The sequence below is a fragment of the Pongo pygmaeus genome, chromosome 18 (assembly GCF_028885625.2).
Source record: "Pongo pygmaeus isolate AG05252 chromosome 18, NHGRI_mPonPyg2-v2.0_pri, whole genome shotgun sequence".
Taxonomy (NCBI): domain Eukaryota; kingdom Metazoa; phylum Chordata; class Mammalia; order Primates; family Hominidae; genus Pongo; species Pongo pygmaeus.
Window position 1 is genome coordinate 82,297,427 of NC_072391.2, and position 20,155 is coordinate 82,317,581.

At 49.6% G+C, this 20,155-nt stretch overlaps 1 protein-coding gene across 3 annotated transcripts in view; it reads left to right on the forward strand.

Annotated features, from left to right (window-relative positions):
• Positions 1-4,728: 4,728 nt before the first annotated feature.
• Positions 4,729-20,155, forward strand: part of KIAA0513 (KIAA0513 ortholog) — a 66,776-nt gene continuing 51,349 nt past the window's right edge. Inside the window, exon 1 of one of the 3 annotated variants that reach the window (XM_054453781.2) lies at positions 4,729-4,846. The gene's annotated coding sequence lies outside the window, so the exon portion shown is untranslated. The remainder of the gene's footprint in view (positions 4,847-20,155) is intronic. The other 2 variants (XM_063654135.1, XM_054453780.2) reach the window with 2 other exon arrangements.

Sequence of the window (20,155 nt, forward strand, 5' to 3'; positions counted from 1 at the left end):
ACCTGACTCTAATAATACGGGAACAATCAGGAAAATCTAAATTGAGGGACATCCTATGGAACAACTGGCCTGTTATCTTAATAAATATCAGTGTCTTAAGGGACAAAGAAAAGCTGAGGAACTGTTCCAGAGTAAAGGAGACTGACTAGGCAGATAGAGGAAGGGGCCACAAGCCAAGCAATGCAGGTGGCCTCTAGAAGCCAAAGACAGACAATTCTCTCCTAGAGCCTCTGAAAGGAACACAGCCCTGCTGACACCTCAATTTTAGGATTTGACCTCCAGAACTGTAAGATAATAAATTATGGTTTTCTTTTCTTTTTTTTTTTTTTTGAGATGGAGTATCGCTCTGTCGCCCAGGCTGGAGTGCAGTGGCACAATTTCAGCTTACTGCAACCTCTGCCTCCCAGGTTCAAGCAATTCTCCTGCCTCCACCTCCTGAGTAGCTGGAATTACAGGTGTACCACCATGCCTGGCTAATTTTTGTATTTTTAGTAGAGACAGGGTTTCACCATGTTGGCCAGGCTGGTCTTGAACTCCTGACCTCAGGTGATCCACCCGCCTCGGCCTCCCAAAGTGCTCGGATTACAGGCATGAGCCACCACCCCCGGCCAATTGTGTTGTTTTTAAGCCAGTAAGTTTGTGGTGATTTGTTACAAACAAAGGAAAAATAGGCATGGTAGTCAAACACACACAGAACTGGTGCTAATTCATATCACCTGCTATTTTGTATAGTTGTATTTTGGACTCATCCTCTATTCAAAGTATTTGTTTGTTTGTTTTTTGAGACAGGGTCTCCCTCTGTCACCCAGGCTGGAGTGCAGCGGCACAATCTTGGCTCACTGCAGCCTTGACCTGCCAGGCTCAAGCAATCCTCTTACCTCAGGCTTCCAAGTAGCCAGGACTACAGGCATGCGCCACCACGCCCAGCTAATTTTTTGTATTTTTGGTAGAGACAGGGTTTCACCATGTTGCCCATGCTGGTCTCAAAACTCCTGAGCTCAGGTGATCTGCCTCGGCTTCCCAAAGTGCTGGGATTATAGGCATGAGCCATCACGCCCAACCTATTCAAAGTTATTTTTTTTGAGACACAGTCTCGCTCTGTCGCCCAGGTCAGAATGCAATGGCAGGATCTCAGCTCACTGCAACCTCCACGTCCCGGGTTCAAGCAATTCTCCCGCCTCAGATTCCCAAGTAGCTGAGATTTCAGGCATGTGCCACCACGCTTGACTAATTTTTGTATTTTTAGTAGAGATGAGGTTTCACCATGATGGCCAGGCTGGTCTCAAACTCCTGACCTCAGATGATCCACCCGCCTTGGCTTCCCAAAGTGCTGAGATTACAGGCATGAGGCCCCGCACTTGGTCTCAGAGTTTTTTGTTTTGTTTTTTTTTTTGAGACAGAGTCTTGCTCTGTTGCCTAGGCTGGAGTGCAATGGCACGATCTCGGCTCACTGCAACCTCCGCCTCCCAGGTTCAAGTGACTCTCCTGCCTCAGCCTCCCGAGTAGCCAGGATTATAGGCACGCGCCACCATGCCCAGCTAATGTTTTGTATCTTTAGTAGAGATGGGGTTTCACCATGTTGGCCAGGATGGTCTCGAAATCCTGACCTTGTGATCCGCCCACCTTGGCCTCCCAAAGTGCTGGGATTAAAGGCATGAGCCACGGTGCCCAGCCGAATATTTTTGAATATTGATTTAGCCATCCAATAACTTTACTGCTTCTCCTACCTCCTTCCCATGTCCTTTGTACAATGTCATGAGATATGTCAGCAGAGGCTCCATCCTGGATATCTGTAGCTTTTCCCTGCCTATCCAGAAACGACCCTCCTTGTTCTGGCCAGACCACCTCAGTTTCCTCAGAAGAGCCTCCGTTCCCTTGCTCTCCACTCAAGTAGTATGAGTGGGGCTGACCCCTACTCCTGTGCAGATCTGATCAATCCAGTTATTCCAACAACCTGGCCTCAGAGATTGGTTCTAGGGGATGAACACACAGGTGCATCAGTCTATTCAAAACAAATCCTGGGCTTTTGCTGTAAGTATTGAAAGAGAAGATCCTTTTTTCCATGGGGGCTGCTAAGCTGAGACAATATAAGCCTAGAGCTCTTGGAGGACACTCTGTAAAAAGAACCTAATCTGAGGCCAGGCATGGTGGCTCACGCCTGTAATCCCAGCACTTTGGGAGGCCGAGGTAGGTGGATCACTTGAGGCCAGCAGTTTGAGACCAGCCTGGCCAACATGGTGAAACCCCCATCTCTACTAAAAATACAAAAATTAGACAGGCGTGGCGGTGCGCACCTGCATTCCCAGCTACTTGGGAGGCTAAGGCGTGAGAATTGCTTGAATCTGGGAGGTGATGGTTGCTGAGATTGCGTCATTGCACTCCAGCCTGGGTGACAGAGTGAGACAATTCTTTTTTTTTTGGGGGGACTAAGTCTCACTCTGTTGCCAGGCTGGAGTGCAGTGGCGTGATCTCGGCTCATTGCAACCTCTGCCTCCCAGGTTCAAGTGATTCTCCTGCCTCAAGCCTCCCGAGTAGCTGGGACTACAGGGGCCTGCCACCATACCCAGCTAATCTCTGTATTTTTAGTAGAGACCAGGTTTCACCATGTTGGGCAGGATGGTCTCAATCTCTTGACCTCATGATCCGCCCGCCTCGACCTCCCAAAGTGCTGGGATTACAGGCGTCAGCCACCACGCCCGGCCCCCCTCTTTTAAAAACCAGTTTGAATTGAGTTTCCATCACTAGTAACTGAAAGAATACTGGGAAATATACCTTCCAGGCCCAGATATATATTTCCACCATATTTCCTTGATTTACACATTTATACATTTCACATCAAGAAATAAGGTTAACCTAGTGTGACTTGGTCTTTGTCACTGGTGTTTTGTCTTTGGAGAGGTCACAAATATTTTTTTGTTAAGTCATCCGTCCTGAAGATTTTCCAGGCCCAATGTCAAGTTCACTGATCTGTGGTTTGCAGAACTCACTTTCTTCCTCTTTTAAAAAATGGTCATGTCATCTGCCTCTCTCTAACCTTTTGACAAGGTCAGAAAACATTCTACGAAGTCAGGAGAGGGTCTGCATGATATTCCCCTAAAACAGAATCTGACCCTAAATGAGTCACCTTTTTTCAATTCTCCCAAACAGCTGGTAATGCAAGGGCAGGTCAGGATGGCACAAGTCGGTGCCTTGTGCTAGGTTCACTTGCTGACCCAGGGAAGGAGTTTCTTCAGCCGCAGCATCCATCCTCCTCCATTCCCATGAATTCTACAAGATGGCACTTGCATTCTGCTGGACTCAGGGCAGAACTCTGCAGAGACCAAAAGCATACCCACTCACCTGTAGCAACCACGTAAAGGAATGAGGGGTATTGGACACAAACTGAATTCACACCAAGCTGGAGACACCCTGAGTTCCAGCTTCACATGCATGGTGGCCACACCCAGTTGGTCAAACAAATCTGGAATGAACTAGAAGGAGCTATGGTGCTGAAGGCTCCATAACCCTCACGGCACTGCAGCTCCCAGCTTTTTTCTTCATGTGTTCCCTTAAACTTTCCCAAGGAGTCTACAGTTCAAGTCTACATCTTTCCAAGGACTGTCACTTCTGCTTGGGGTGTGGGACAGGTACTTGATCATCGATCCATATGTCATCTTTTCTCTTAAGTGGTAGAACTTGTTTCTCCTGCATAACTCCAGTAATTTCAGAAAACCCACCGTTTTCTAAAATTGACATTCAGCCCTATTTCAGATATCACTGCATTTCTTTAGAGACACGGCTTGATCATTTAAGGAGCTACCAGAAGGAGCATTATAGCACTGGAATGTAGTTGTACAAATATCTTCAGAAAATCTGAAGTGTCAGTCAATACTCCAGAACCAGATTCTCCACTTTGCTAGGTGCTGGAGTCGAGTTTGACATAACCCCCAAATTACTAGGGAGGGGCTGTCAGTTTATGTTTCTATACTTCCTCTACAACTAAAAAGGCGTCCAAAGGCAGCACTTCTATTTTAAAAACTTTTTTTAATTGAGGAGACATAGAAGAAACTGAATGGCCTGAACGTTGTGTTTACTGTATTTGCTGAAAAGATGCCGACTGGCCTAGAATTTATGGAGCAGCTGAGATGGAGTCTACCAGTCTCAAAGATGCCCCGTTTTAAAAAGTAAATTGGCCTCTGATTGCTCTTCCATACCAAGTATCCAAGCCGGACATTTTTCTTTTTTAAATTTCTTTAAAAAAATTTTTATACCATTTATTATTATTATTTTTTTAGCTCCTGCTCAAAGCCTCGCTGGACTAATTTTATTGGTATATTGGTTAATGTCATGCCTTCACCGTAACTAGGGGATAGGGCGGGTAACTGGCACGCCTGTTTTAAAGGTAGGAAAACCCAGGGCCAGGAAGCAACTAGAATCCGACGGTACTTCCTAGCTCCCTGATGGCGCTTCCCATGCCCCCAACAAAATCATGAAATGACCCACTCACCTGTGCGCACCGGGCCTGCCCCACCCACTCCTCCCAGAGCCCGAGAACACCCAGCCTCTAGGGAGAGCCAGAAAAGGGGCGCCGGGCGTCCCCGAGAGCGCTCCCACCGAGCGTGGGCAGGCCTCGGGCCCCGCAGGCTCCGCCCTGTCACGTGACACCAAGCGCGGGCCGCCCCCGCCCCCCGCGAGGGGAACGCCGTCTCGCGCCTGCGCAGAAGGGGCTGGAGGCGGGCGCGTCCGGTTGACTGACAGCTCGCGCCGCGGCGCCGGGAAAGGACCCGGCTGCTCGCGGGCGGCGCAGTCGCCGCAGCCGCGGAGTCCGACGGCGCCGGTTCGCTGCCCGGTCCGCCCGCGGTGAGAGGTGCGGTGGGGTGGCCTCAGGCCGGTCTGACAGGCTCATGAGGGGAAGGATGACCCGGGAGGGACGGCGGGGACCCGGGACGAGGGTCTGCGAGGGGTGACAGCTGGGAGCGCCGTGGGGCGGGGGGCGCGGGGAGGGAGGAGGGGTCCGCGGGGCGGGCGGGGGTGGGGCCTCGCGGGCCGAGGGCTCAGGTCGGGGTTCTCCGCGGGCTCCTCGCCTGTTGGGAGGCAAAGAGAATAGGGGAAGGTCGCCGGGAGCCCACGGGCGGAGGGGCAGTGCGGACGCCCGTGAATGAGTGCAACCCGGGCCGCTGCCTGAAAGAGGCGCCCCCAACCCCGGGGCAGATGGTAGCAGCAGGTGGCTTTGGGATGGAGCTGGTGTCCCAGTCTTGGGGGAAGAAGAAACCCCGGACTCCTGCAAGGGCATTCTGGGGAGAGGGTGCAAGGACCCAGGGGGGAAAGACATTGGCGAGTCATGAGTGTGTGCGGGGTGTGAAGTTGCTGCCTCACCGCTCCCGGGGCTAGCAGGGTGGGGGTGAGAGAAAGGGGCTTCCTGGCCTGGGTGGCCACCCCTGTCCATTCTGCGTCTTCCCTCTGCTCTTGATGGGCCAGTGAGCAAAGGGGAGGATTGCAGAGAGGATAGCAATGGAAATGCGGGTTTAGCAGCTCAGTTTAGGACCGCTGGATCAGATGGAATTGAACCCGTTTAGAGGATCTTGGAAAGGACAGAATTGAGTGTTCTGGAGCTGGGTGCGTGCCCCCCACCCCCGCCCTTGTCCTGGGTTTGTGCTTCCCTGGGTTGCAGGTTGATTAGACTTGGGAAGATGAAAAGGGGAAGAGGAAAAAAAGACTTTGCAGGGGCACTAGCCAGGTCCTCTTCCTCTCTAGGTAGGGGACAGGCATGAGTCCCAGCCTCCAGATTGAGCAGGAACAGCCTCTGAGCTGGCACAGGTGAGGCGCCCCTGACGTGGAGGTAGTGGCTGTGGTGAGTCAGTGTTAGAGGCAGGCTGACAGCTGTCAGGACCGAGGCTGCTTTAGCCAGGCTGCGACTTGATGTTGATGTTTCAGATTCATTTCCTTAGAGGCAACCCCCTCCCTCAGCCTAAAAGCAGGGCAGAGAGATGCTTTAACACTGAATCGTGCAAAGGAAAAAGGTTTGGGTAATATTGCATGTGAGCGTTCCTTCCTGTCTTCCCCCCATTTCTCCTGGGAAGCGTATGTTCTCCATTGTTCGGTGTCTCTCTTTGGCTGTCACTTGTTTTTATTTCCACTTTGTTCAGAAATAGGACTGCTTACGTCTTTGAAGCACAGGACGAAAGGCTATTGAAATTGGCTCGCAATGAAAAAGTTGACTCATGAGATTTTCTTTTTCCATTAAAGAGATGAAGATGGCGTGGGACTCACATGTAGGCAGCCTTTGCGATCAGATCATCACTAGCTTCTCTGTGTTACATTCTGACGTTTCTGGCCATGTGTGCCTTTTGTATGGGATGTGTCAGTTAGTGTGAAGGTTGGTTTGCATTATTTGAGATGTAACAGCCAAAGGCAATGAGCAGCCACTAGGTGACTGAGTAAATCACAAGCCTTAAATAATCTGCTGCCAAATCCCAGAAAGTGGACGATTTCCGTAGATATTGAATGTGGCTCTCTTTTCACGACAGTAACTGCTCTTCAAAGGTGAATTGCTTCATAGTAGCCGCAGTGGCTCTGAGGAGCATCTTTTAGGACAGTCCCCAGGAAGGGGTGGGATGAGTCATGCTGTGTGCTTCTCTCTCTTCCCACCTCCTCCCTCCTTTCTCTCATAAAGCAAAAGTAATCAGGTTAAAAGAAATACCAAAAGCAGCCTGGGGCAGTTTTTTTAAAAAAAGTCCTGAGAAGTCAACCAGCAGCAGGAAAGACATGCAAAGGCAGGAGTAAAAACCCTGTTGCCCATAATAACCCTCACTTTAATATTTCTCAAGGGTTTTCCCACGCAGACTCTTGGCTGATCTTCATTATAAGGTTGGCAGTCATGATGGGTTTGTTATCGTTCCTATGTCACAGATGAGGAAACTGAGGCTGAGTGACTTGCCCAGGGTCTCTTTGCTACTGGGGGCACAGTAAAGTGTTTAACCCAACCATCTGACGCTGGATTTAGCAGCCCTTACCACTCTGTGGAATGGGAAGTGGGGCGGATCCGGGTGGATTGTGCCTCATACGAGGGGTCCCCAGAGGCTTGCAAAACATCCTTCTCTTCCACCACCTGCCCGGCTTACCGAGTCCGCCGCAGCACCCCTGCGCCCGCCCCAAGTTTGAGGTAGTCTGCATGGACTCAGATTTATTTAGACGTCCTTGAGAAATCCAGTAGGAAGTATGATTGCAAAGAGCGTCTTTTGCTTAAGTCTCTGTGTTTCCAAATAGCCCAGGTGTCTTCAGCTGTGTGAGGCAAGAGAGCACGCAGTTCTCGGGCAGCCTGCTAGAATCGTTTTCCTTGTCCTCCACCCGCAAGAGAAATGCAGTGGTTGTGAAACCAAGGGAGCTGACCCAGTAACTTTGTTTATTCCAAACCGTTTTTTATATGTGGCATCATTGTATGCATTATGGTGACACTTAAGAAAAATAAGCCATAGGGCCGGGCGCGGTGGCTGTCGTTTTCCTGTAATCCCAGCACTTTGGGAGGCTGAGGCAGGTGGATCACCTGAGGTCAGGAGTTCGGGACCAGCTTCAGCAACGTGGTGAAACCCCGTCTCTACTAAAAATACAAAAATTAGCTGGTCATGGTGGCGGGTACCTGTAATCCCAGCTACTCAGGAGGCTGAGGCAGAATCACTGGAACCCAGGAGGCAGAGGTTGCAGTGAGCCTAGATTGCGCCACTGCACTCCAGCCTGGGTGACAGAGAAAGACTCCATCTCAAAAAAAAAAATGGCAAAAATAAAGGCATAGTTGTTCTCATGAGGGAAGTACAAGTTTTAATCCCACTTTCTAAATCTGGGCATCACAGGGAGGAGTCCTAAAAAGGACTTCACGGGGAGGTTGGCCGATAAATGTTTCGGCAAGTCAGTGGTGTAAAACAATGGAAAGCCAAGGCAATCCCCAGCACACGAACAGAAGTGTAGGTCTGGAATGAAACAGGTGATAGTTCAAATCTACTCCATGCTTAGAACATTGTGTTCTTTTCTGGACATCACATGTAATGAAGGGTGTAGAAAAAAATTAAGCATATTCATTGGAAACCGCTACAGTGGTGAATGAATTAGATGTAAGCCTGGAGGAGCTTGGGAACTGTGATTTATTAAGCTCATTCTGTAGAGGCCCAAGGTTCCAAGAACTGAAGGACAAAAGTAATAGTTAGAAAGACTTGGCCTTGGCTGGGTGTGGTGGCTACGCTTGGAATACCAGCACTTTGTGGGGGCCAAGGTGGGTGGATCACTTGAGCCCAGGAGTTCAAGACCAGCCTGGGCAACATGGCAAAACCCTGTCTTTACCAAAAAATAAACAAAAATTGGCCAGGCGTGGTGGTGCAAACCTGTAATCCCAGCTACTAGGGAAGCTGGGGTGGGAGGATCAGTTGAGCCCCAGAGGTGGAGGTTGCCATAAGCTGAGACTGTACCACTGCACCCCAGACTTCAGTTTTAAGACCATGATTGTGCGAGAGTGGTCGTTTAAAAACTCTTGAGTTAAATCGTGTCTGTCCCCAGCAGCTTCCCAGGACCTTGGTCAACTAGGGCAACTGCGCAGGTGCTGACTGACCCTGCCTGTTTCTCCAGCTTCATTGACACTGCTGTCATTCACCACGGTCCTGCCTTCCTGTGCCTTGCGTGTGCCAAGATGACTCTGCCTCAGGGCCTTTCCATGGGCTGTTCCTTTCCTTTCCATGGCCAGCTTCCTGCCATTCAGGTCACTGCTGCAATATCACATCCTTAGTGAGACCTTCCCTAATAGTCAAAATAATGTTTCTTTTTCCTCTGATCCCTGCCCACTCACTCTATCATATTACAGTGTTTTCTTTTCTTCATAACAGTATCAGAAATGACCTTGTTTAATGGAGAATGCTTTTACTAGAGACGTTCGAACCTAGCCTGGCTAGTGGACCATTGGGCAAGAGAATTCAGGCACTAGACAGACAGTAATGCCAGGTCACCTTTATTTCTCTCGGGAGTGCTCTCACAAAGAACCACACACTGGGGCTTAAAGCAGCTGAAATTTATTCTCACAGTTCTGGAGACCAGAAGTCCAAAATTAAGGTGTCAACAGGGCTGGTTCCTTCTTGGGGACTCAGAGGGAGACCCTGTGCCTCACTCCCAGCTTCTACTGGTGGCCGGTGATCCGTAATGTCCCCTCACTGGCAGCTGCGTCACCCCAGGGTCTGCCCCTGTGGTCACATGGCCTCGTTGTCCCTGCGTGTCTGTCTCCACTTCATGTCTCCTCCTGTGGGTCTGTCTGTCTTCTCCTCTTAAAAGGGTACCAGTCAGATTGGACTTGGGGTCCACACTACTCCATTGTGACCTTCTGTTTTCTTGAGACAGAGTCTCTGTTGCCCAGGCCGTAGTGCAGGGCATGATCTCAGCTCACTGCAACCACTGCCTCCCAAGTTAAAGCCATTCTCCTGCCTCAGCCTCCCACGTAGCTGGGATTACAGGTGCGTGCCACCACGCCTGGCTAATTTTTGTATTTTTGGTAGACATGGGGTTTCGCCATGTTGACCAGGCTGGTCTCAAACTCCTGACCTCAAGTGATCCTCCTGCCTTGGACTCTCAAGTGGTGGGATGACCTCCTCTTAACTAATTACATCCACAAAGACCTTTTTTTTTGAGACAGAGTCTCATTCTGTCATCCAGGCTAGAGTGCAGTGGCACGATCTCGGCTCACTGCAAGATCCGCCACCTGGGTTCACGTCATTCTCCTGCCTCAGTCTCCCAAGTAGCTGGGACTACAGGTGCCCGTCACCACGCCCGGCTAATTTTTTGTGTTTTTAGTAGAGACAGGGTTTCACCGTGTTAGCCAGGATGGTCTTGATCTCCTGACCTCCTGATCCACCCACCTCGGCCTCCCAAAGTGCTGGGATTACAGGCTTAGAGACCACGCCTGGCCCCACAGAGACCCTATTTTCAATTAAGTTCACAGATTCCCTGGGTTAGGACCTCAGCATATCTTTTGGGTCCAGGGGTTGCGGAGGGTGCACCTGAATTCAATCCATAATGCCTTCCAGCATCAAGATGCAGTGATGTTTTAAAGGGATTGGCAGGAGGTGCTCAGTTATTTTTAGGGATAATGACAGGGATGTGGACGTCCTTACGAGAAGCATTCATGATCCTTACGATTTGCGAGACAAGTACTGACCATTGTGCTTCACCATGAAGAGGGCGAGCAATCCAGCGACCTGCCCAAGGCCATGCAGCTCCTGACAGTGAATCTCCTCATTTCTGATTGCAGAGCCCACAGCTTCTTTACCCCTCCCAGCAGGGACACCACAGCAGCAGGGACGCCATAGCTGCTTCAGGTCAGGATGCAGGGTTTCTCTGATGCACTCTGCAGGGGCCCAGAGAGATGATTCCCTTCTTTTGCGTTTTGCTGCACTGGTCCTTGTAGTGGAGGAACAGCTTATCCGTGTCCAGCAGTGAAATAAATGGCACGGCTGAATACGATGCCCTGCCACTTAGGCAATGCTGCCCAGAGGCAGTGGCGTATGTAGAAGCCTCCTCCCGTATGTAATTCGGAAGGGCTGTTTACCAAGGCCTCCAGAGCTCTGGGCTTCTGCATCTCATATTTGACCAAGGATGAGCTCTCAGGGAGTTCACAGAGCAACTTTTCTCCCTTTGGGCTGGGGGTGGAGGCAGGGATGGGGAGGGTAGAGCAGGACCGTCGCCAGCTGACTTATCTGGTGACTGGCACTGGCACCTGGAGATGCCTCAATTCCTGATTCTGTCACCCAGATAACCAATATGCCCATCTTTATTTATTTTTGACTAAGTAATATGTGCAGATGGTACCAAATTCAAATGATACACAAAGATGTCATAGTTTGTCCCTCCCTGCCTCAGCCCCCTGCTTCCCAGTTACCCTCCCCAGTGGCATTACTGCCCATTTCTTGTGTCTCCTTCCAGAGATCCAGTGTCCTTTTAATGTCCCCAATTACCATCATCTCCCTCACCCCATGGGCCATGCTCGCCATCCCTCCCCTCAATCCTTCCTTCCTCCAACCTTGCCACAGCACATCTGTTGTGACAGATGACTTGTTTCCCATGTTAAGAGCTGATGAGGCCAGGCATGGTGGCTGATGCCTCTAATCCCAGCACTTTGGGAGGCGGAGGCAGGTGGATCACTGGAGGTCAGGAGTTCGAGACCAGCCTGGCCAACATGGTGAAAACCTCTCTCTTACTGAAAATACAGAAATTAGCCAGGCATGGTTGTGGGTGCCTGTAAGCCCAACTGCTAAGGAGGCTGAGGCAGGAGAATTGCTTGAACCTGGGAGGTGGAGGCTGCAGTGAGCTGAGATCACACCATTGTACTCCAGTCTGGGCGACAAGAGGGAAACTCCATCTCAGACAACAACAACAACAACAACAAAAGCTGATGACTGTACTCCTGCCAAGGAGTTTATCTGGGGGAAGGAAGGTGCTTAGCAGAAATGAGTCTGTAGAGGTAAATGTGGGGCAAGAGTGTGGGGAAAGGGCTTTTATTTATGGGGTGGTTTTCGTAGTCTTGTGCCTTAGACTCCACTAGGTAGGGTTTGCCCTGTCCAGGACAAGTACAGAGGACTCACCAGAAGGAAGGTGACGGGGGCAGTTTATCTTATGTGGCTGAGGTATAAAAATAGTGTGGTTGTTATTATGGCTCATATTTATAGGGTTTCCTCTGTCCACGCCCAGCGGTGTTCCCAGTGCCTTATGGGGCTGTCACTTTAGCCCTCACAAAAACAGTATAACGTGGCCAAGGTTACCGTCCCCGTTTCACAGGTGAGAAAACCGAGGCATAGAGAGGCAGAGTAACGTGGCTCCATCACACAGTGTGTAAGGGCAGCGCCAGCACATGGGTCAGGGCAGCCCATCTCTGGACCTGGGTTCTTTGCCTCTCCCCTATGCTGCCTCTCCCGACAGAGTGCAGGTCACCTTTGAGACCCCCTGTCACCAGAGACAAGTGCTCTGCAGGGCGGTGGGCCCCTCAGCCCCACCCCATACCTGTACATCTGCCTCTGCCCCCTTCCCCAGGCCGAGGCGTCAGCTACCATGCTTCCTCTCAGCCCTCTGATTTCCAGCTGGCTCTCAAAGTCCCAGGCACCAGGACATCTTCCTGGAGCCCCCAGTTCTCCGAGCATGGCCACGGTGGTACTGGGTCTGTCCCCTGTCCCGTGGCAGGCACCTGTCTCTTGCCCTCTTTGCTGCCCATTTCTCTCTGAGCAGGTCAGAAGTGCCTCTGAAAGTCCCGTGTTCTCACTCTTCCGTTCCCTGGGCCTAGCCCAGTGCCCAGCATGGAGCAGGTGATGAAGAAACGCTGGTAGCACAGGCAGCTGGTGGTTTAGGAAGCCCTGGTCTCCACCTGGCTCTGTGGGGACCCTCCTCTCCCAGGCTGTAAAAGGAAGGCTTTGACCTCAAGTCTTCTAGCGTCAGAATCTCCGTCACTTTGCTTACGCTGTTTGTTTTGTTTGTTGTTTGTTTTTAGAGATGAGATCTTGCTCAGTCGTCCAGACTGGAGTGCAGTGGTGAAATCACCACTCACTGCAGCCTCGACCTCCCAGGCTCAAGCGATCCTCCCACCTCAGCCTGCCAGGTGGCTGGGACTACAGGCGTGCGCCACCATGCCCCGCCGATTGATTTGTATTTTTTATTTCTGGTCGAAATGGGATCTTGGCCGGGCGCAGTGGCTCACGCCTGTAATGCCAGCACTTTGGGAGGCCGAGGCAGGCGGATCACGAGCTCAGGAGATCGAGACCATCCTGGCTAACACAGTGAAACCCCGTCTCTACTAAAAAAATACAAAAAAATTAGCCAGGCTTGGTCGTGGGTGCCTGTAGTCCCAGCTACTCAGGAGGCTGAGGCAGGAGAATGGCGTGAACCCAGGAGGCAGAGCTTGCAGTGAGCTGAGATTGCGTCACTGCACTCCAGCCTGGGCGTCAGAGCGAGACTCCGTCTCAAAAAAAAAAAAAAAAAAAAAGGAATAATGGGATCTTATGGGATCTTGCTATGTTGCCTGAGCTGATCTTGCACTTCTGGGCTCAAGGAATCCTCCTGCCTTGGCCTCCCAGAATGCTGGAATTACAGGCATGAACCACCACACCTGGCCTGCTTAGAGTATTTAAACAGTCTTCTTTCCTCCTTCTTTGTTTGTTTCTTTAACAGCTTATTGAGTATGTTTTAGATATCATAACATTTTTGCATTTCAGTTGTACAATTTAGCGATTCCTTAGTAACTTTACTGAGTGGTGCAACCTTCATCATCATCTAATTTCAGAACGTTTCCATCACTCCATCAATGAAACCCCTTTCCCATTTGCAGTCTCTGCCCCCGCCTCCCAATCTGGCCTCTGACAACCACTAATCCAGTTTCTGTCTCTGTGGATTGGCCTACTCTGGACATTTCTTAAACCTGGAATCGTCCAGTATGTGGCCTTGTAACTAGATTCATTTTTAGTTCATTGCTATTGTAGCATGTATCCGTCCTTTGTTCCTTTTTACTGTAGTTTTTTTTTAGTGATTGTCTAGTACTGGGAAAGAGTGCCGGTGCCTTCTGACCCTCTGCACTCGTCTCCATCTGCCCTCTTGCAGATGGAGCCTTTGATTGTGGGGTGGACGAGCAGGCAGTAGCCCTACTGGGTGTGCTTACATATTACGCCACAGACCTTACTTGACTATCACAGTGTTCCCGAACTGTCCTCTTTCTGTTCCAGGATCCAGTCCAGGGGACCACACTGCATGTGATCACACCTGCCCAGCACCCCCTGCCCTGGGACAGCTCCCACCTTTCCTTATTTCACAGTTTGGTGGTCTCCGTGTAACACGGGATCTTCATAGCTCCCAGAAGGAAAGCGATGCAGCGGCAGCGTGTGTATGAGGCCTGCCTTGCTCAATAGAGGAAGAACCTGACTTGAGAAAATCCTGCTTTCATTTTTGCAGGGTTTCTGGCCTTATTCCAGAAACGTTCTCCTGCCTCTAAATATCAGAAATGCATGGCCAGGACCCATTGCACTGTAGGAATAATTTCTAGCCAAGGCTGATGGGGATGGTAAATTAGAAGAAGGAAAAGAGAGAGAAGGGGATTATTTTTTTCTCTTCATGACTGAGTCCATGTAGAAAAGCATGCGCCTGGCAGACCATCTTCTTCAGTGACATCCTTTTCTCTGCCAGGTGTGTTTGGAGACATTTTCCTGGCCTTTACATCACAGCCAGGCGTGACTCACAAGCAGATGACTCAGTGGCAAAAGTGACCAATGAGCTAGGGGAAAATGAGAATCTGGGAACAGTGGAACAAATGGAAAATGCCAGAGTCAGTGCATGTGGATGGCTGCTGTGACGCTGACTTCCTTGAGTCAGGGGATATTGGGTGAACCTAGGATGCTGGGATACAAAATGGGGCCCTGAAAGGAGGGGTGGAAGCCTCAAGAGGGAAGAGAACCACATTCTGAGTGAATAGTAAGTATCGAGAATGCAATAAAATAATGAAATGAGACCAAAACAGTGTCCATATGTCAGTGTCAAACCTAAGACTCCCTCCCGTAATTTTTTAAAAACTTAATTTGCAGTGGTTAGAAGGAAATAGAAAACCCGTTAATAAAGTAAAACTAGTCTAATCCCCACTCTACTCAATGAGAGGCAGATTATGTTGAACATCATTATGCAGAACAGCAACACTCCTAGAATCCCAAGGCCCAATTTGGATAATAAAAAACACTTCATGAGTCTGCTGTTGTGGAAGGAAGCGGTATTCTACATAATCAGAAATTTAACGGAAGTAGAATTAACAAAGTCATCTATGCTGTGGGAAAGAAGTAGCATCTCTCACATCCTCTCTCTCTCCTCCAGGGAACCCTCCCAAGTGAGCTGGAGTGGCCAAGAGCAGAGGGGCCCCGTGAGGCTGCACCTCCTACCTGTGGTCCTGCATCTGTTCTTGCTAGCATGCCAGTCCACTCTCCACACAGTGGCCAGAGTGTAGCATCTTTCCAAAATGAAATTCAGGTCATGGCATTCCCCAGGTTTAAACCTCTAGTTGCTCCTGGGATGTATTCCCAAGTCTGTAACTTGGCCTGCAAGTCCCTGCTTCCATGGGCTGGTCCCTGTAGCCCTCCCACCCTCAGCTCCTTCCACGCCACCTCTATGCACCCCACTGGGCCACACTGTGTTGCCGTAGATAGAATGGCCCAGGTCCATGTCCTTGAAGAGCATTGACTTTGCCTCTTCCCTGGGCTGGGCCCCACGGCCTCCGGATCACAGTGATCTCCCTGCTTTCTCAGGCTGAAGGTGCCCCTTGCTGCCAGCCGCCTTCCCTAACCCAGCACAGTCCAGCAGAAATGCAAGACGCACCACGTGTGTGATTTTAAATCTGGTAGCCACATTAAAGAAGTAAGGGTATCTAGCAGTATAATTTATTTTTTAATTGGCCGGGTGCAGTGGCTCATGCCTGTAATCCCAGAACTTTGGGAGGCTGAGGTGGGTGGATCACTTGAGGTCAGGAGTTGAAGACCAGTCTGACCAACACAGTGAAACTCCGTCTCTACTAAAAAGACAAAAAGATAGCTGGGCGTGGTGGTGGGAACCTGTAATCCCAGCTACTCGGGAGGCTGAGGCAGGAGAATCACTTGAACCTGGGAGGCGGAGGTTGCAGTGAGCCAAGATTGTGCTGCTGCACTCCAGCCCGGGCAACAGAGCCAGACTCAGCCTCAAAAAAAAAAAAAAAAAAAAAAAAAGAGAAAAGAAAAAGAATATCTTTGTTAATAGATTCTATTTAACCCAATGTATCCAAAATATTATTATTTCTGCATGTAATCTATATAAAAATTATTAATGAGATAGTTACATTCTCTTTTCTGTCCAAAGTCTGAAGTCTGGTGTGGTCAGCAGGTCACAGCTTGAATGAGATACATTCGTGGGCTCAAGGGCCACATGTGGCCAGCAGCTGCCACAGTGGGCAGCACAGCTCTGACCTGTTAGTGACGTGTTTTATTCATAGCACAGATGATGGCTATAATATTTTTGTTTGCGTTTTTTGCTCTCTGACTAGGACATAAACTCCCCGAGGGCCAGGCTTTTGTCTCTTTCACCCAGAGCAATGCCTGGTGCACTGTAGATGCTCAATAATACTTGCTGAGTGATTGAATGGACGGAGGCCAAACACAAACCCTCAATTCTCCTGCTGCTCTAGAGGCCACGGAGTAGTCAGTGCCATTGGGAGCCTATTTTAACCAGGCCCATTCAATGTCACAAGGTTCCTTGTAACCCAAAACACTGTTTTATGTAGGGACTTATGTATCATCAAAGGTCTGTATGATTACTCTTTTTAATTTTTTTGAGACAGCATCTCACTCTGTTGCCCAGGCTAGAATACAGCTGCACGATCAGGGCTCACTGCAACCTCAACCTCCTGGGATGAAGTGATCCTCCTGCGTCAACCTCCTGAGTAACTGGGACCATAGGCATGTGCCACCACACCCAGCTACTTTTAATTTTTTTGTAGAGATGGGGTTTCGCTGTGTTACCCATGCTGGTCTTGAATTCCTGGGCTCAAGTGATACTCCCACCTCAGCCTCCTGAGTAACTGGGACTACAGACTTGGGAATACTCCTGAGTAACTGGGACTACAGACTTGGGAATACTCCTGAGTAACTGGGACTACAGACTTGGGAATACTCCTGAGTAACTGGGACTACAGACATATGCCACCATCCCTGGCTAACTTTTGTGTTTTTTGTAGCAATGGGGTTTCGCCACGTTGGCCAGGCTGGTCTTGAACTCCTGACCTCAAGTGATCCCCCTGCCTCAGCCTCCCAAAGTATTGGGATTACGGGTGTGAGCCGCCACTGCTGGCATGATTACTCTTTATTGGGTTGGTTTTTTTTTTGGATGATGCTGATACCAAAGAAAGAAAGGTTTTCTTTTTTTTTTTTTTTTTTTTGAGGTGGCTCTCACTCTGTCACCCAGGCCGGAGTGCAGTGGCGCCGTCTTGGCTCCCTACACCCTCCGCCTCCCAGGTTCAAGCAATTCTCCTGCCTCGGCCTCCTGAGTAGCTGGGATTACAGGCATGTGCCACCACGCCTGGGTAATTTTGTATTCGTAGTAGAGACGGGGTTTCACCATGTTGGCCGGCATAGTCTGGAACTCCTGACCTCAGGTGATCCGCCCGCCTCAGCCTCCCAAAGTGCTGGGATTACAGGCATGAGCCACCGTGCCCGGCCAGAGAAGGGTTTTCAACAGGAAGCAAGTGCAGAGATTGAGATTCTTTGAAACTGTTGCTTGGAGTTAATATAGATCAGGAATTTTCAACTGGAGACATTTTCAGTTGTAACAACTCGGGGGTGCTTCTGGCATCTAGTGGGTGGAGGCCAGGAGTGCCCCAAGCATCCTATAGTGCAAGGACAGCCCCCACCACAAGGAATGACCCAGCCCAAACGTTAACAGTGTCGTTGTCAAGAAACCCTACTGTTGGCTGGGCGTGGTGGCTCACGCCTGTAATCCCAACTACTCGGGAGGCTGAGGTAGGAGGATTGCTTGAACCCGGGAGGCGGAGGTTACAGTGAGCTGAGATCGCACCACTGCACTCCAGCCTGGGTGACAGGGCGAGAATCTGCCTCAAAAAAAAGAAACCCCACCGTCCATCATCGCAGCTACACGTTTGTTGCTGTCTCGGAATTGCCTCTGGTAACGTTGGGAAGGTTTTTAGTCTCAGGAAACTTGAGAGGTTCCACGCAGGCCCCATCTTTTCATTCCCTTCTCTCTGTTCAGGTTAAACCCTCCCCCGCCTATCACTGCTTTTCCTAAAAGCACAGACCAAATGGGAGCCGCCTGCAGCCAAAGCGTTTGAGATGAAAGAAAATTGGCTCCACTTGTAAACTACAGATGAGAATTTTGCAGAGAAGCCATCTAGAGAAGCGTGTGCCTTGAGAACTGTGGATCAATACACTTAAAGCAGTGCTTGGAACCTATTTAGATACGCTTGAAGCAAAACAGCCTCAGAAACCTCTTTCTTTTCACTCACAGGCAAGTAAACATCTGCCAACTCCACCATTTCCAGGCTCCTCCAAAGTGCATTTGCATATTGCAAAGCAGGACTAGAGTGCAGAATGAGATGTATTTTAATTCTTGTTATATATTAAGGTCCCCTCAATAAGAATTCAGCTCCTGTTTTATTATGGGTAGAAAAGTGGTTGATTATATATGTTTCAGTTTTAGGGTTTTGGGGAATACTTCGAAATAGAAACTGAAGTTGTGCTAGACTAGGCAGTATTTTTTTAGTCCTTCCCAACTCTCCAGCTAGGTCGGAATCAGTCTGAATTAGCCGTGTGCGGGGATAGCAAACCACCTCACGCCTGTCACTTCGCGCCAACTGTTTCCTCTGTCCGGAATATCTTCCGTTGTATGACTGGCAGGCTCAGGCTTCTACCAGATTTCACCCAAAGAACACAGCCCTTGAAAACCGCCCCAGGCAGAGTGGAGTTCTGCTCCTGGGCTCCTACTGGCATCTGCCTCCTGGAGTCAGAGCGTATGGCACGTGGCTGTCATCTTCTCTGTATGCACAATCTCTCTGGATTGTGCTTGGGAAAGGAAGGGTCATGTCCTATTCATCTTTGTTTCCTAGGATTTATCACAGTTCCAGTGCTTGATAGGGGCTTCAAGATGGTTGCCAAGTGAATGGCTTGAACTGGACAAAGTAACACCTTTTATCTCTCTACTCGGGCGCTGCCTCCATCCGTAAGGAAAGGAGAAGTGGCAGAGAGACAGCAGCTGTCCTCTTCAGCCTCAGGTGGTGAAATTCCCAGACTTGGCACTGAGCAGAGAGGTGACAAGCCACCTGGGGAAGGAGGGACCCTGGGTTCCCCTTGTTCTCCGTGTTACTCAGCTGGTGACACGGTGGGTGGAAAGTGGAGGTTCTGGACCCATCTGAGGAAACCACTGTCTGACTTTGGGGATACAGCTTCACCTTGTCACTTCACTCTCTGGGCTTCAGTGTGCCGCTCTTGAAACAATTCTCGGGAATCCGAGCCTTTGCCCCTGCACTGCCCACTCCTGTCCCTTCCTTATCTGTCTGCCAAGCCCCTACCCATTTGCCAGAAGCCTGAAGTCTCATGTAACCCTGACATCCTGGGGTTTTATTTGAGTAACACAAAGTCTAGAATTAATTAGTGCATAGCTGTTTTGTTCCCACTTCTTTGCAAACATCCTTTATTCTCTTATAATTATTTTAATAACATTCAACTCTTTTCTTTTGGCAGCGAGTAACTTTTGCGAAAGCCCGGCATTTATGGGTGAAAAGTACTAAGCCCTCCTTGTTCGTCGATCTCTGCTAAAGTGGGAAATAGAGAAGTTCAGGTGCTTTGGATGGGATATCAAATTGCTAATCACGTGTGTCTTCCAAATGAGGAGACCTATAGGTTGAGTCTTTTCCCATGGCTGTTGGTAGAGGGTGTATTAATCCACCCCGGTATACTGCAGCTATGTAAAGGGTCCTTATTCATCCCCCAAATGAGCAAATAGGGGGCAGGGTCCTTGTCCATACCCGCAATATTGTAAGGCTGTGGACTCCCGCTCTGCAGGGTCCTTGTCCATACCCGCAATATTGTAAGGCTGTGGACTCCCCCTCTGCTTGGGTTTATCTAGACACTTCCATCTTTGCTCTGTAGCCTTAGGCAACTGTTTAACCCTTTTAAGCCTTAAAGTTTCTTCCTCCATAAAGTGGGGATAATAGTTTTAGCTCATATGTTACTGGAGAATGAAATCAGATAATTAGTGCCTGATATGTAGGGAATATACAATAAATGTGAGTTGTAGTTATTATATCATTATCAAAAGTAGTAAATAATGGTAATGCTGAGCATTGTGGAAAAGAACAGTCCAGACCAGCATGGCTCTCTCCCAGCAGTGCCATGCACAGAGGCAGCAGCAGGCAGCAGTCGGCTTGGCCTTCCTGCAGGGCATTTGTGCCAGGCCTCACCATGGCACTCAGAGGCAGGCAGGCTTCTGAGATTCCCTGCGAGGGAGGAGCAGAGACTTTTGAAATGTCTGAAATTGCCATCCTTTTATTCAAATATAAGTTTTTAAGGACACAATTTTTAGAAAACTGTGATTGTACGTAACTTCTATAATGGGTGGAATAAACATCTTTTTTTTTTAACAACTATGAGGTTTA